The sequence below is a fragment of the Podarcis vaucheri genome (assembly GCF_965113315.1).
Source record: "Podarcis vaucheri genome assembly, chromosome: Z".
In the NCBI taxonomy this organism is placed as follows: domain Eukaryota; kingdom Metazoa; phylum Chordata; class Lepidosauria; order Squamata; family Lacertidae; genus Podarcis; species Podarcis vaucheri.
Window position 1 is genome coordinate 8,964,977 of NC_138758.1, and position 12,729 is coordinate 8,977,705.

General features: G+C 44.2%; 1 long non-coding RNA gene across 1 annotated transcript in view; it reads left to right on the top strand.

Moving 5' to 3' along the window:
- The first annotated feature begins 754 nt into the window (after positions 1 to 754).
- The window catches only part of LOC309523465, a 313,851-nt gene continuing 301,876 nt past the window's right edge, over positions 755 to 12,729 (top strand). The window contains exon 1 of the long non-coding RNA XR_014215359.1: positions 755 to 893. This is a non-coding gene — a long non-coding RNA (uncharacterized lncRNA). The remainder of the gene's footprint in view (positions 894 to 12,729) is intronic.

The following is a 12,729-nucleotide window of genomic DNA, read 5'->3' on the forward strand; positions in this document are numbered from 1 at the left end:
GGCCACTGCCCATGCTTTCTGAGGTTGATGGGAGTTGTGGTCTATAAAGGTTGTCCTATGAGCACCTGCATTTCAGAGTTTTCCACTATACCACTGTCCTTATCCCAGTCTTACATGCTTTTCTGACACTTAGTGGAACACATCTCTGGATCTAAACCCTCAGAGGAATGATTCAGATGGCTTATCACTGGTGGGTGGGGAGAGACTGCTGAGCTAAAAGGCGCTGAGTCGGAAGTCGTGCAGTCAGTGAATGATAAAAGCGGACATTATTCTGAGTATGACAGATAGTGACGTGGGTTGTCTAGGAGAATAGATAGCCCAAAGAAACACCACTTATCCCCAAGAATGAGATGAGCATTACTGAAATGACACCCACACCACTGAGAGCAGGAGGAGAGCAACAGCACAGGAAATCCTGCCAGCTTGGAGTGCAGCAAGGAAGATCTCTTGAAACTATAATACACATGGATGTCTGACTTGAGACAAAAGGCTAGAAAGTGGTATTAATGGCAACATCTCCGCTCCTGCCCTCCAGAGCTTTAAATATAGACAAGCTCAAAGATGCCTCATTAGAAGAAAAGCTCTTCAAATCTGTAGTGGGGAAAAGAGGGTGGTCACTTCCGGATGATCTGTTTATTGAGCATTCATCCCAATTTGCTTGCACAAAGTTTGCAGGGAGGTACAGACATGGGAGAAAGTCTGTCCAGTTTGCATTTAAAGGTACTTTGCTAAACTAAGCTTTTTTGCGGAGAAAGTCCTGTTGCTCCGCCGTGACCTGCCTGCCAATTTAGATACAGTGACTGAACTGGAGGCCCCTCGACTGACTTCAGGTCCAGTGTTGGACCATTTCGATCGAATACTCCCTGCTGATGTGGATAGATTCCTCCAAGCTGGTAGGCCCACCACCTGCCTCCTTGATCCGTGCCCGTCTTGGCTGATTAGGGTGTGTCTAGATGTCGCACGGACCCCCCTGGTTGAAATTATCAATTTGTCCCTTGACACGGGGACATTCCCAGGGGAACTGAAGGAAGCAGTGGTGTGTCCACTCTTAAAGAAAACTTCAATAGATCCCTTAGACCTATCCAATTACCGCCCAGTTTCAAATCTTCCATATCTGGGTAAGGTAATTGAGAGAGCGGTTGCCGAACAGCTTGGTAGGTTTCTGGAGGAAACATCGGCTTTAGATCCATTTCAGTCCGGTTTCTGTCCTGGTTTGGGGACCGAGACGGCTCTGGTTGCCCTAACAGATGATCTCCGTAGACAACTGGATTGAGGCGGGTCAGGACTGGTGATCTTTTTATATTTGTCAGCAGCCTTTGACATGGTCGATCGTGATCTTCTGGACCACCACCTCGCAGATGTGGGGATACAGGGCATAGCCCGTAGCTGGCTGTGCTCTTTTATCTCTGGTCGGGGACAGAGGGTGGCACTAGGAAGGGAAATGTTGTCACGCCCCTCCTTGGTGTGTGGAGTGCCGCGGGGCACAATTCTCTCCCCGATGCTTTTTAACATCTTTATGTGCCCCCTTGCCCAGATTATCTGGAGCTTTGGGCTGGGCTGTCACCAATATGCTGATGACACTCAGCTCTATCTGCTGATGGATGGCCACACCGACTCGGCCCCGGACACACTGACCAGATGCTTGGAAGCTGCGGCTGGATGGTTTCGTGGGAGCCGATTGAAACTAAACCCTTTGAAGACAGAGGTCCTCTGGCTGGGTCGGGATGGTATGGGGATGAGGGACCAACTCCCTTCTCTTGCAGGGGCCCAATTAGTGCCATTGCCTTCCGATAAGTGTTTGGGTGTAATCCTTGACGCCTTCCTTTCCATGGAGGTTACAGCAGATTACAGCAACAGCCAAGGCGACATTTTTCCACCTTCACAGTATCAAGCAGTTGGTCCCTTACCTTTCCCGCCCTGACCTGGCCACAGTGATCCATGTGACGGTCACCTCCAGGCTTGACTACTGTAATTTGCTCTACGCAGGGCTGCCCTTGAAGCTGACCCAGAAACTCCAGCGGGTGCAGAATGCTGCAGCGAGGCTCCTCACGGGGTCTCTGCCATGGGAGCATATTCACCCAGTGCTTTTCCAGCTGCACTAGCTTCCGGTGGAGTACAGGGTCAGATTTAAGGTGCTGGTTTTGACTTTTAAAGCCCTTCATGGCCTAGGACCCTCGTACCTACGGGACCGCCTCTCCTGGTATGCTCCACGGAGGACCTTAAGGTCCATAAATAGCAACACCCTAGAGGTCCCGGGCCCTACGGAAGTTAGATTGGCTTCAACCAGAGCCAGGGCCTTTTCAACTCTGGCTCCGGCCTGGTGGAACGCTCTGCCTCATGAGACCAGGGCCCTGCAGGATCTGATTTCTTTCCGCAGGGCCTGTAAGACAGAGTTGTTCCACCTGGCCTTTGGCTTGGAGCCAGTTTGATTCCCTCCCTCCCTCTCTTTCTTTTTTCTTTTCCTTCTCCTCCTGCTTGTAAGCCGCTCTGAGCCCGGCCTTGGCTGGGGAGGGTGGGGTATAAATAAAAATTATTATTATTATTATTATTATTATTATTATTATTATTATTATTATACAATGTGTGAACCAAAACACAGCCCTCTTTTGGCATCTACACTTCTCCAAATTTTGCAATGCAAAATCTGTTTTTGCAATGAATATATAAGTAATATATGAAAAACCGGACATTGGGGTAAAGTGTGCATAAAACTGCATAAAGTGTTCATGAAAAATAACATACTGAAATACCTTCTTGCATGTCCAAAAAAAATATGTGCCTGTTGGAAAAAGCTGCATACAAAAATGCTTTTTTAGAAGAGGGGTCTCCCTCCCACAAGAAGTTAAGAGAAGCACTGTCGCTGCTGAGTTTCAGACACCTGACAAAACTGTTTTATTTCAGGAGGCCATTGCACCATGAAAGCTTCTAAGAAGTTTTACAATTTTATTATGACGATTTTAATTCTTGAAGTTTTAAATTTTGGTAGTTTAATTTAGGTATTGAATTTTGTGTATTGTGTAGTTTATGGTTGTAAGGTGCTTCAAGACCTAGATGGTGAAAAGCTCTCTTTCTTTCTTTCTTTCTTTCTTTCTTTCTTTCTTTTTTTCTTTCTTTCCCTCTCTCTCTCTCACTCTCTCTCTCTCTCTCTCTCTCTCTCTCCCTCCCTCATTTTAAAATGTGTTGGGATGTGAATGATCCACATTAAGGCTGTATACACATTCCCCTTTACTCCTCTGCACCCAGTGCACTCCCATCACTGGTTTGTGACGTTGTGTACATGCAGCTGCCTATCCTGTAGTTTCTTGAGAAATACCCCCCCCAAACCACTTCAATCTGCTTTACAAATGTAAGCTACATGAAAACATCCATGCCACCTCTCCACCCACTGGTGAGGACAGACAAGAGGTAACAAGGAAACACATCTAACCATACCAATATGTACAGTAATGCACAAATGTGAATTGATAGCCATCTTCAAATATCTCAAGGGCTGTCACGTGTAAGATGGAGCAAGCTTGTTTTCTCCTGCCCTGGAGGATAGGACCCGAACCAATGGCTTCAAGTTACAAGAAAGGAAATGGCGACTAAACTTTAGGAAGAATTTTCTGGTGGTGAGAGCTGTTTGACAATGGAATGGACTCCCTAGGGAGGTGGTAGACATCTCCTTCCTTGGAGGTTTTTAAAGCAAATATTGGATGGCCATCTGTCATGGGTGCTTTAGCTGTAATTCCTGCATTGCAGGGGATTAGACTAGATGGCCCTTGGGGTCTTTTCAAACTCTATAATTCTATGATCCACTGCAATCTGGAGAAAGTGATCTCTCTTTTGAGTCATCTTATGCACAGAGTAGGTATTCTCTTAAATGGAACAACCAAGAGTCTTGTGACACAAAAATAGCCTATAAAGTTGTTGTGGCTTTGTGTTTCAGCAGCAGCGCTCTCTTACCTGGAGACCATGGTTCCGTTGTACAAACTTCCCCCTTCAGATGTTTTGTTTTACAACTCCCTTCAGCCTCAGACAGCACATGCCAGCTAAGGATGATGAGACTGAGACCGAAACATGTGGATGGGGCACCAGGTTGTGGATCTCTCAGGTCATTTTGGTATCACAAATCTGAATTACAGAAATTGAATTGCAGAAAATGTATTGAATCACAGGTATTGTAAAGTGACGAGGTTACTAAAGATTCTCTTTTAGAGATCTCTAGGCCCTACTTAGTAAAGGTAAAGGGACCCCTGACCATTAGGTCCAGTCGTGACCGACTCTGGGGTTGCGGCGCTCATCTCGCTTTATTGGCCGAGGGAGCCGGCGTACAGCTTCCAGGTCATGTGGCCAGCATGATTAAGCCGCTTCTGGCAAACCAGAGCAGCACACGGAAACACCGTTTACCTTCCCATTGGAGTGGTACCTGTTTATCTACTAGCACTTTGAGGTGCTTTCGAACTGCTAGGTTGGCAGGAGCAGGGACCGAGCAATGGGAGCTCACCCTGTCGCAGGGATTCGAACCACCGACCTTCTGATCGGCAAGCCCTAGGCTCTGTGGTTTAACCCACAGCGCCACCCGCATCCCGCTAGGCCCTGCTTAGAGAACTATATTCACCAGAATTTCATGGGGAGAAAGACTGGTTTAAATAATTATTATTATTATTATTATTATTATTATTATTATTATTATTATCCTACTCTAGTAGATCTCACTGTCTTTTCAAAGATGAGGTTCTTTTGGTCAACCAAGTCTAAGTGCAATCCAAAACACATTTGCCTGAGAGTAAGTCCCATTGACCTCACTCAGACATGCTTCTGCATAAATTGATTAACGATTAAAAAAAAAATGTATAGGAAAGGGGGGGGCATTCTGGATTGCTCCCAAATTTTGTCACTCTTCATCAGATATGAATTTGCTTTTCAAATAAGTATTCCTTTTCTCATCTTCCCCTCCCCCTCATCCACTATGCTGTGTCTTAGTTCCAAAAATAATTGCAAGTGACAACACAGAGGCAGATAATGTTTCAGCTCTGAGTTTTAAAATAAATATAAGGCTGTCATCAGAGACGAGCTAGTTGCAAAGTTTTCTATGCTGGAACCAGCAAGCACCTCCTCTAATCAAGGATTGTGTTTCATTATTGATTAGTTTTTAAGTTCTTGTTGCATATTAAATCAGCATCACTGTAGGCGGGGGAACAGCCAGCCCAAGTACCATTTGAAATGTCTCTTCAGAAAGTGTTGTCCTCTGTGTTGTTGTAAAGAGAATAACGAAATTGCAGAGGCCACTAAGAAACATGTTTCTGACATTCTTGTGACTTGGGAGTACAAAACTGTCCCCATTCTCCCCTTAAGAGTACCAGCTGACTCTGGGGCAGCAGTAAGGGGCACAACGCTTGTGCTTCTTGCTCCAGCTTGCTCTTAAGAAAGCAGCTGAAGCTTTTCACAGCAGGGAGGTAAACCTATACCACCTGCTCCTGCCTGCACATCAAGGCATTTTGAAGAGCGCAGGCACAGCTGCTGAAGACAGCAGGAAAAAATGGCAACCCTATTTCCCGCTATGGGTGAGCAGGTCTCTGCATTCTTTGCTGCACCATTTGCAACAGGGAGCTCAGATTCTGTTGAAGGCATGCAGTGCACATTGAAACTAAGAACATTTTTATACATCAAAGCTATTATTCAAAGGGGTCTCTGGAATAACTTCCCAATGTCTGGTCTTTCTTATTTATTTATTTATTTATTTATCGCTTTCCTCATGAAAGTGACCCAAAAGCAACTTACGCAAATAGTATCCACACCCAAACTAATTTTAACAGACACAACCAATCAAAGCTCAGAAGACAGGTCTTAATGATCCCACTCCACTAAAAGAGGTTCACAGATACCTGCAACCCTTCGGGTTAAGAACCCAAAAGTCCAGATAAAAAGTAAAAATTTTGACTGGCACTTACAAATAATGATGGCACCAGGCAGGCTTCCCTGGGCAGAGCAGTCCACAACCAGGAAGCCACCACTGAAGAGGCCTGTTGTGTCGCCATCCAACAGACCTTCCCTGGAGGAGGCACATGGAAAAGGGCCTCAGATGGTGATTGCAGGATCCAGGTTGGTTTTAGGGCTCAAAGAACTGTTTTCATCCTCAGCCATGATGGATGCTTTTGGAGAAGGTGAGCCATTGTTCCGTGACAGAGCATCTGCTTTGCATTCAGAAGGTCCTCTGAATGCAAAGCAGATGCTCTGTTCAATCCCAAGCAAATCCAGGTAAGGCTTGGAGAAACCTCTATTTGAATCTCTGGAAAGCTGCTGCCAGACAGTTTAGACAATTATGAGCTAGATGGACCCGTGGTCTGATTCAGTGTAAGGTTGAGTCCTATGTTCCTGTATATATGATACAATGGTGACTGCCCCTTGTCCAATTGCTTAAACATGGGTACCCTGTTCCTGGGTGGGGCATAAGAGCCCCAGTATAATCACTGGGGTTCTTGGAAGACCTGTTTCCAAGCAGTAGCCTAGGCATATGGTGCCTATCCAAATCAAGGGCTGGTCAAGTGATTTTTGCATTGGAGGCAGAAAAATTTACTAGCATCTCCAGTCCCACTCCCTGGTGGCTGTGGTGTGGTGGAAAGCTCATGGCCAGTGTTGAAGTAAGACTCAACTACCAATCTTGATGGCTTCTGTATCTGGAAGGGAAGTGCCACTTCAGACAGCAAAATGTCATGGGCTAGCCCTAACTCAAGTGGTGTGTTTGTTTACATCTGTTAATTTGCTATACATAAATAGTCTAATAAGTTGTGTTGGGTATGTGGACAGGATTTCTCCTTGCTAGCTTTCAGTAGGGGCCTTGCTCCTTTGATACATGTATTTGGTAGATTATTCTGGTGAAGCGCACACACATACCCCTCACATTTTTGAATGTCAGAGAAATTCCTGTTGCAGATTGCTCAGAAGTGATTTTGAGTAAATACTAGAATTAGATTTCAACAGCTTGAATACGGAGCAATTTGAAAACTCGCAAGCTCTCGCTTTGATATAAAACAATGTTCCTCTACTTTACATTAAAATAACCACCCTGGCTCATTTGATGTTGACTTGTAACCCCTATCACTCCTGCAAAGAGATTTCTTTCCTCCATCAGCATCTGACTAGATCCAAGTGTTTTTCTCAAGTGTTCCCATTTGCTTACAGCATCAATCTTTGCTAAGAAGAGTTTCCTCTGTGAGACCAATTATCACTCTTGCTCATTATTTACAAGTGCCGACAGTGTTCCCTGTATATTAAGGGGAGGGGGGAGTTCTGTGACTTTACAGAGCAGGGGTATCCAACATGTTGCTCTCTAGATTGTTGACTCAAAGTCCCATCAGTCCCAGACAACATGGATTATGGAACCAGTAGTCCAACAACATCTGGAAATCACCACCTTGATCACTCCTGCTTTTAGAGTAAAATGTTTGTCCTGCACAGCCCCACTGAACTCAAAGATGTTGAGCAAACAAACTGAACATGGAGAGCCAATATGTGGTAGGAACTATAATGTTTGGCTTAGATCTGGAGTAGGCAAACTAAGGCCCAATCGCCTTCTCAATCCGGCCCGCGGACAGTCCAGGAATCAGCGTGTTTTTACATGAGTAGAATATGTCCTTTTATTGAAAATGCATCTCTGGGTTATTTGTGGGGCCTGCCTGGTGTTTTTACATGAGTAGAATGTGTGTTTTATTTAAAATGGATCTCTGGGTTATTTGTGGGGCATAGGAATTCGTTCATATTTTTTTAAAAAAAATATAGTCCAGCCCATGGCTGAAAAAGGTTGCTGACCCCTGGCTTAGATGAGGGGAGATGTCAGTTTACAAATCAGGAATGTTAATCCTGCCCATGCCCTCCTAATGTCAGGCCACATATAGACCATATATTTAAAGCAGTGGTTTAACACTTTAACAGCAATGGTTCTCCCCACCCTAAAAAGTACTGGGAACTGTAGTTTGTTAAGGGTGCCAAGAGTTGCTAGGCAAACCCTACTTTCTTCACAGAGCTTCAGTTCCCAGAGTAGTGTAGCAATCAATCCCTCTTCCCATGGAACTCTGGGAATTGTAGTTCTGTGAGGCAAATTGTAGTTCTGTGCCCCAATCCCAAGCAATTTATAGCAGTCCACTACAATTTTGCTCCGAAAACCCCCACATTGGAACAAACAGGAACTATAGGGACAAGTTTTTTTATATGTCAGACTGCTGCTTTCTCTTGCAGCAGTGAGGTAAGACATACAATAAACACAGAGACATACACACAGAGTGCTCAGTTAAACACACTTGCAAAATTACATCTTTTTGGGACTTGTAAAGTTGGGGACAAATTCAAACTGCCAAGGATTATTATTTGGGATTAATTTAACAAAATCAACTTCTCTCCATGGACAACACTTTAAGCCACAATTATAGTTTGCTATAAACCACAGTTTAAAATATGTCTTTCCTTTGAACTTGCAATTATTAATTAAATTTAATTAATTAAATTTCTGCACAGCTCTCTCTACACTTGTCTACTCAAATAGGGCTTATGTGTTCTCTCAATATGGGGAAGGATTCAGCCATGCAACCTTAATAAGTAGTACAGTGGTACCTCTGGTTATGTACTTCAGTCCATTCTTAACCTGAAACTGTTCTTAACCTGATGCACCACTTTAGCTAATGGGGCCTCCCGCTGCCACCTCGCCCCCGCTGCGTGATTTCTATTCTCATCCTGAAGCAAAGTTCTTAACCCAAGGTACTATTTCTGGGTTAGCAGAGTCTGTAACCTGAAGTGCATGTAACCTGAAGTGTATGTAACCCGAGGTACCACTGTACTGCATGTTTGGCCACCTTTCTAGAGGCTCCTTGTTGGAAACTCTGGAGAGCCACTGCTGGTCAGTATGGACAGTGCTAAGCTATATGGACAAGTGGTCTTTGTATAAGACAGGTTCCTATCGTCCTGGACCAGGGCCAGAGCTCTGTAAAAGAGCACAAGTTTTGCCTGCAAATGGTCTCAAACTCAACCCCTGGGATATCCAGTTTGGGTTGGGGAAGACTCCTGTCTGAAATCCTAGAGAATCATTGAAGGTCGTTGTTGATAATATTGAGGGTTCATTTAGGCCAAATATAGTTGACATGGTGCCTGCAGATATTCTGGACTAGGTCAGCCTCAGCCAACACAGCCAATAGTCAAAGAGTTGTATTGTAGAACATCTGGAGGGCACTGCATTGACTACTTCTAATCTAGATTATGTGGAACGGCAAAGAAGGGGCAAGTTTACTTCTCCACTGGACACAGAAAAGTCTTGTTATGGCTCTGCTTACAGATCACCAAAAAGGCCATGGAAAGCCAAAAACCATCTTAGCATTTTGGCACTTTGTTTAGAAGAAAGAAGTTAGCGCAGTCCTCGAGTTGCTATGGAAAACCTGTACTCCATTCAGCATTTGGAATCGGTTATGAATATATGACACGCTGGTGATTAATATTAATGGCAGCCCTCACAACAAGCCTTCCTTTTGAAAGAAATCAGGCATAATCCTAATTTAAATTTCTTGGAGGCTAAAGAAACTTTAATTTATATCCCAGGTTGAGTATCCGTCAACAATGGATTCTGTAGCAGGCAGAGAGTGATGTCCCCTATAATCACTGCACAGGAGATAGAGAGCTTATTCTATGAAACATTAAAGATTAAGCATCAGAACTCTTGCAGAAAGGTAGCAATTATGATATTCTTTTCCCTTTCTGTGCGCCTGCATTTTTCAAAATAATAGGCACCTTTAAAAACAACCTGAATATGCTGTTCAATGATGTACAGTTATCTGATGCTGAGAAATACAAGATGAAACAAGAGTAAAGAACTAATTTTCTAATTATTTTATGAAATTAAGATGGAGTTCACAGCCAGTTATACAACTAGAATTGGATGGTGGTACGGAAATCCAGGGTTCCAGAGCCCGAAATGACAGCCCAGAGAGCAGAAGGTGATGGGGCAGCAGCAAACAGGTCTAGCATCATCACCCTTTCCCCTTTTTTGTTATTTTTTATAAAGCCTTGGGGAAGGGCCGTCCATTGTTGGCACAGCATCTGGCACAGGTTCAGTCCATGGTATCCAGAGAGGGCAGCAAAAAGATTCCTGCCTGAAATCCTGGAGAGCTTCTGGAAGTCAGTGTAGATGATGCTGAGTTAGAGGGATCAATGTTTTTGCCAGGTGCCTAAAGATATGTAATGAAGGCACCAGGCGAGTCTCCCTGGGGAGAGGAAAGGCCTATTTTCATGTTGCCACCCTCCAGACCTCTGATGGAAGAGGCACACAAAGAAGGGCTCAGATTATGATCACAGGTTCAGGTCGGTTCATATGGGGAGAGGCAGTCCTTGAGGTACTGCAGTCCTGAGCCATTTAAGGCTCTATGGGTCAAAACCAGCACTTTGAATTGGACCCAGAAACTAATTGGCAGCAGTCAAACCATGATTGGTGTTATATGCTCAAAACGTCTTGCCCCAGTGAGCAACCTAGCCACAGAGTTGTCACCAACTGAACTTTCCGAACTGTCTTCAGAGGCAGCCCCACTTTAATACAAATCCTTTTTGCAGCAAATTGGTGCTTATTCACAAGTAGAGGTCTTCCAGTTCAGGGCTGCAAAAACATTATTTATTCCTGTAGTCATACTAGTGCTGTGATTTAAATGATTTTTAAATGTGACACTACACATGCTCAAAGGATTTCTCTCTTTTATTTCTGAAAACCTGTTGCTAGTTTTTGTGTGTGTGTTGTTCTAACATATGGAATGGCAGAGTGGGAGGATGCTGGGATGTAAGAAGACAATATTTTCCATTCTGCCCTGCATTTGTTCCAGGCAGCACTGTTTCCATTCCACTGCAATGCAGCTCCTGCCAAAAACTACATTATTCATCTCACTGTCTGCTGTAGTGAAATTATGTAATTTACATAATTTATATAACTGATTACATAACTTTGGTTGTCATTACATTATTTCACCTTCATTTTTATGCAAAGAAAACACACTGCAAATGAGAAGGGAAACATGATCAGCTGTGTATCGCTTGTGTAGTGAAATCAACAGCAACAGCAAATACTAATCATATCTGCTGGATTGATTTCTATTCCTGATACTGGATGACTAAGCAAACAGCTGTAAGTTCTGCTCCTGAATTTTCCAACATCCCTGTTGCAGGAGGTCTAGGGGGTGTTGTGATGTCTGTCAGGGTTTGAGGCTGCTAGTTACCATTTGTGTCTTGCAGATGAATTCAGCTGGTTTGCACAGCAAGTTGTTATTTTAATGTCTTCTGTAATGAAAACTGGAGCACTGGGGTAGTTAATCAATAAAAAGGGCCAACCTCCAGTGGTTTCTAGGAAGGAATTTTCTGCAGTGACCTAGACTGTTCTCACACTTCCCTTTACAATAAGTGGAGGTAATTGCGATATAATTAAATTGGAATTATTGTGTGATTTCCAAATGAACCTTGGTAACATTTTCATTAATTTCCAATACAGCCCTCCTTTTACCTCACTTAGGATTACTAGTAATAAATGGGAGTAATTGAATTGTAATTAAACAGGAATTAAAATATGATTTCTTAATGAGCTACAGCTAAGAGAAGTCATCGTTGCTACCGTATGCATTGATTTCTGCACAGTTAGCAATGCATGTGACATATTTTTCATGGATTACTGCAAAGAATTAGGGCAACCGGGTCCAGTTCTGGAAAACTTCTGAGGTTGCAGGCTTGGGGCTGGTCAGTTCAAACAGCACACTGTCACACTCCCATCCCAAAACATGACAGCAGCTCTTACATAAGAATACAGTAGAGAACTTTATTCAGACTAAGATTGGCACAAGCTTAGCAGTGAGCACAGGGTACAGAATGCATGATTCCAAGGGCAAGGCAAGAGATGCAGAACTGAATGGAAGCAATGAAGATGTCCCAACAGTTGTCCGCCCCTTCTTGTCAAGATTTTAAAGACATGGCAGGCACAGCTCATGAGACTCTCTGGCCGTACAAGGCTGCAGCACATGCAAATGTGTGCTGTGTCTGGGCTGGTGCACCAGATCCCACCTAGAGTGGTGGCACCTGGTTCCTGATAACACTGTGTGCTGCCCTTCTGACACCAACTCTGTTGCCACCTTCTTCTAATCAGCCCCTCCCACTGGCTGCTCAAAGTCTTCTGCCCACCCCCACCCCCCAAAAAAATGCTCTGGGGCAGAGAGCCAGCAGATCTACTTCCATTAGTTGAAGATGGACATTTAGAGTTACAAGGATAGCACCTCCATTGTTCAGTAGCAGCCTTCAGGCCTTCCCTCCCCCATGCTTCTTTTCCTGCCTCTTTCTCCTCTTCCATCTAGGACTGCCAAACTATCCCAGATCCTCATGGAACCAAGAGGCCCATGGCATGGACCAGCCCTGCTTAGGGCTAGGAAGTAATGTATTATCAGTGGTGGCTGGTTCATTAAAGCTAATGGGACACTACCCCTCAACCCTCAGGCTCCACCTGCCTGCTTTCCTACTTAAATTTAACAACTGAGAGCATAAGATGAGCCTGCTGGATCAGACCAAAGGTCCATTTACTCCAGCATCTTATTCTCACAGTGGCCAACCAGATGCCTAACTACAGAAAGCCCACAAGCAGGAACCAAATGCAACAGCGTTTGCCTCACTTTTGATTCCCAGCAACTGGTATTCGGAGGCATACTGCCTCTGACACTGGATGCAGAATATAGTCATTGTGGTCAG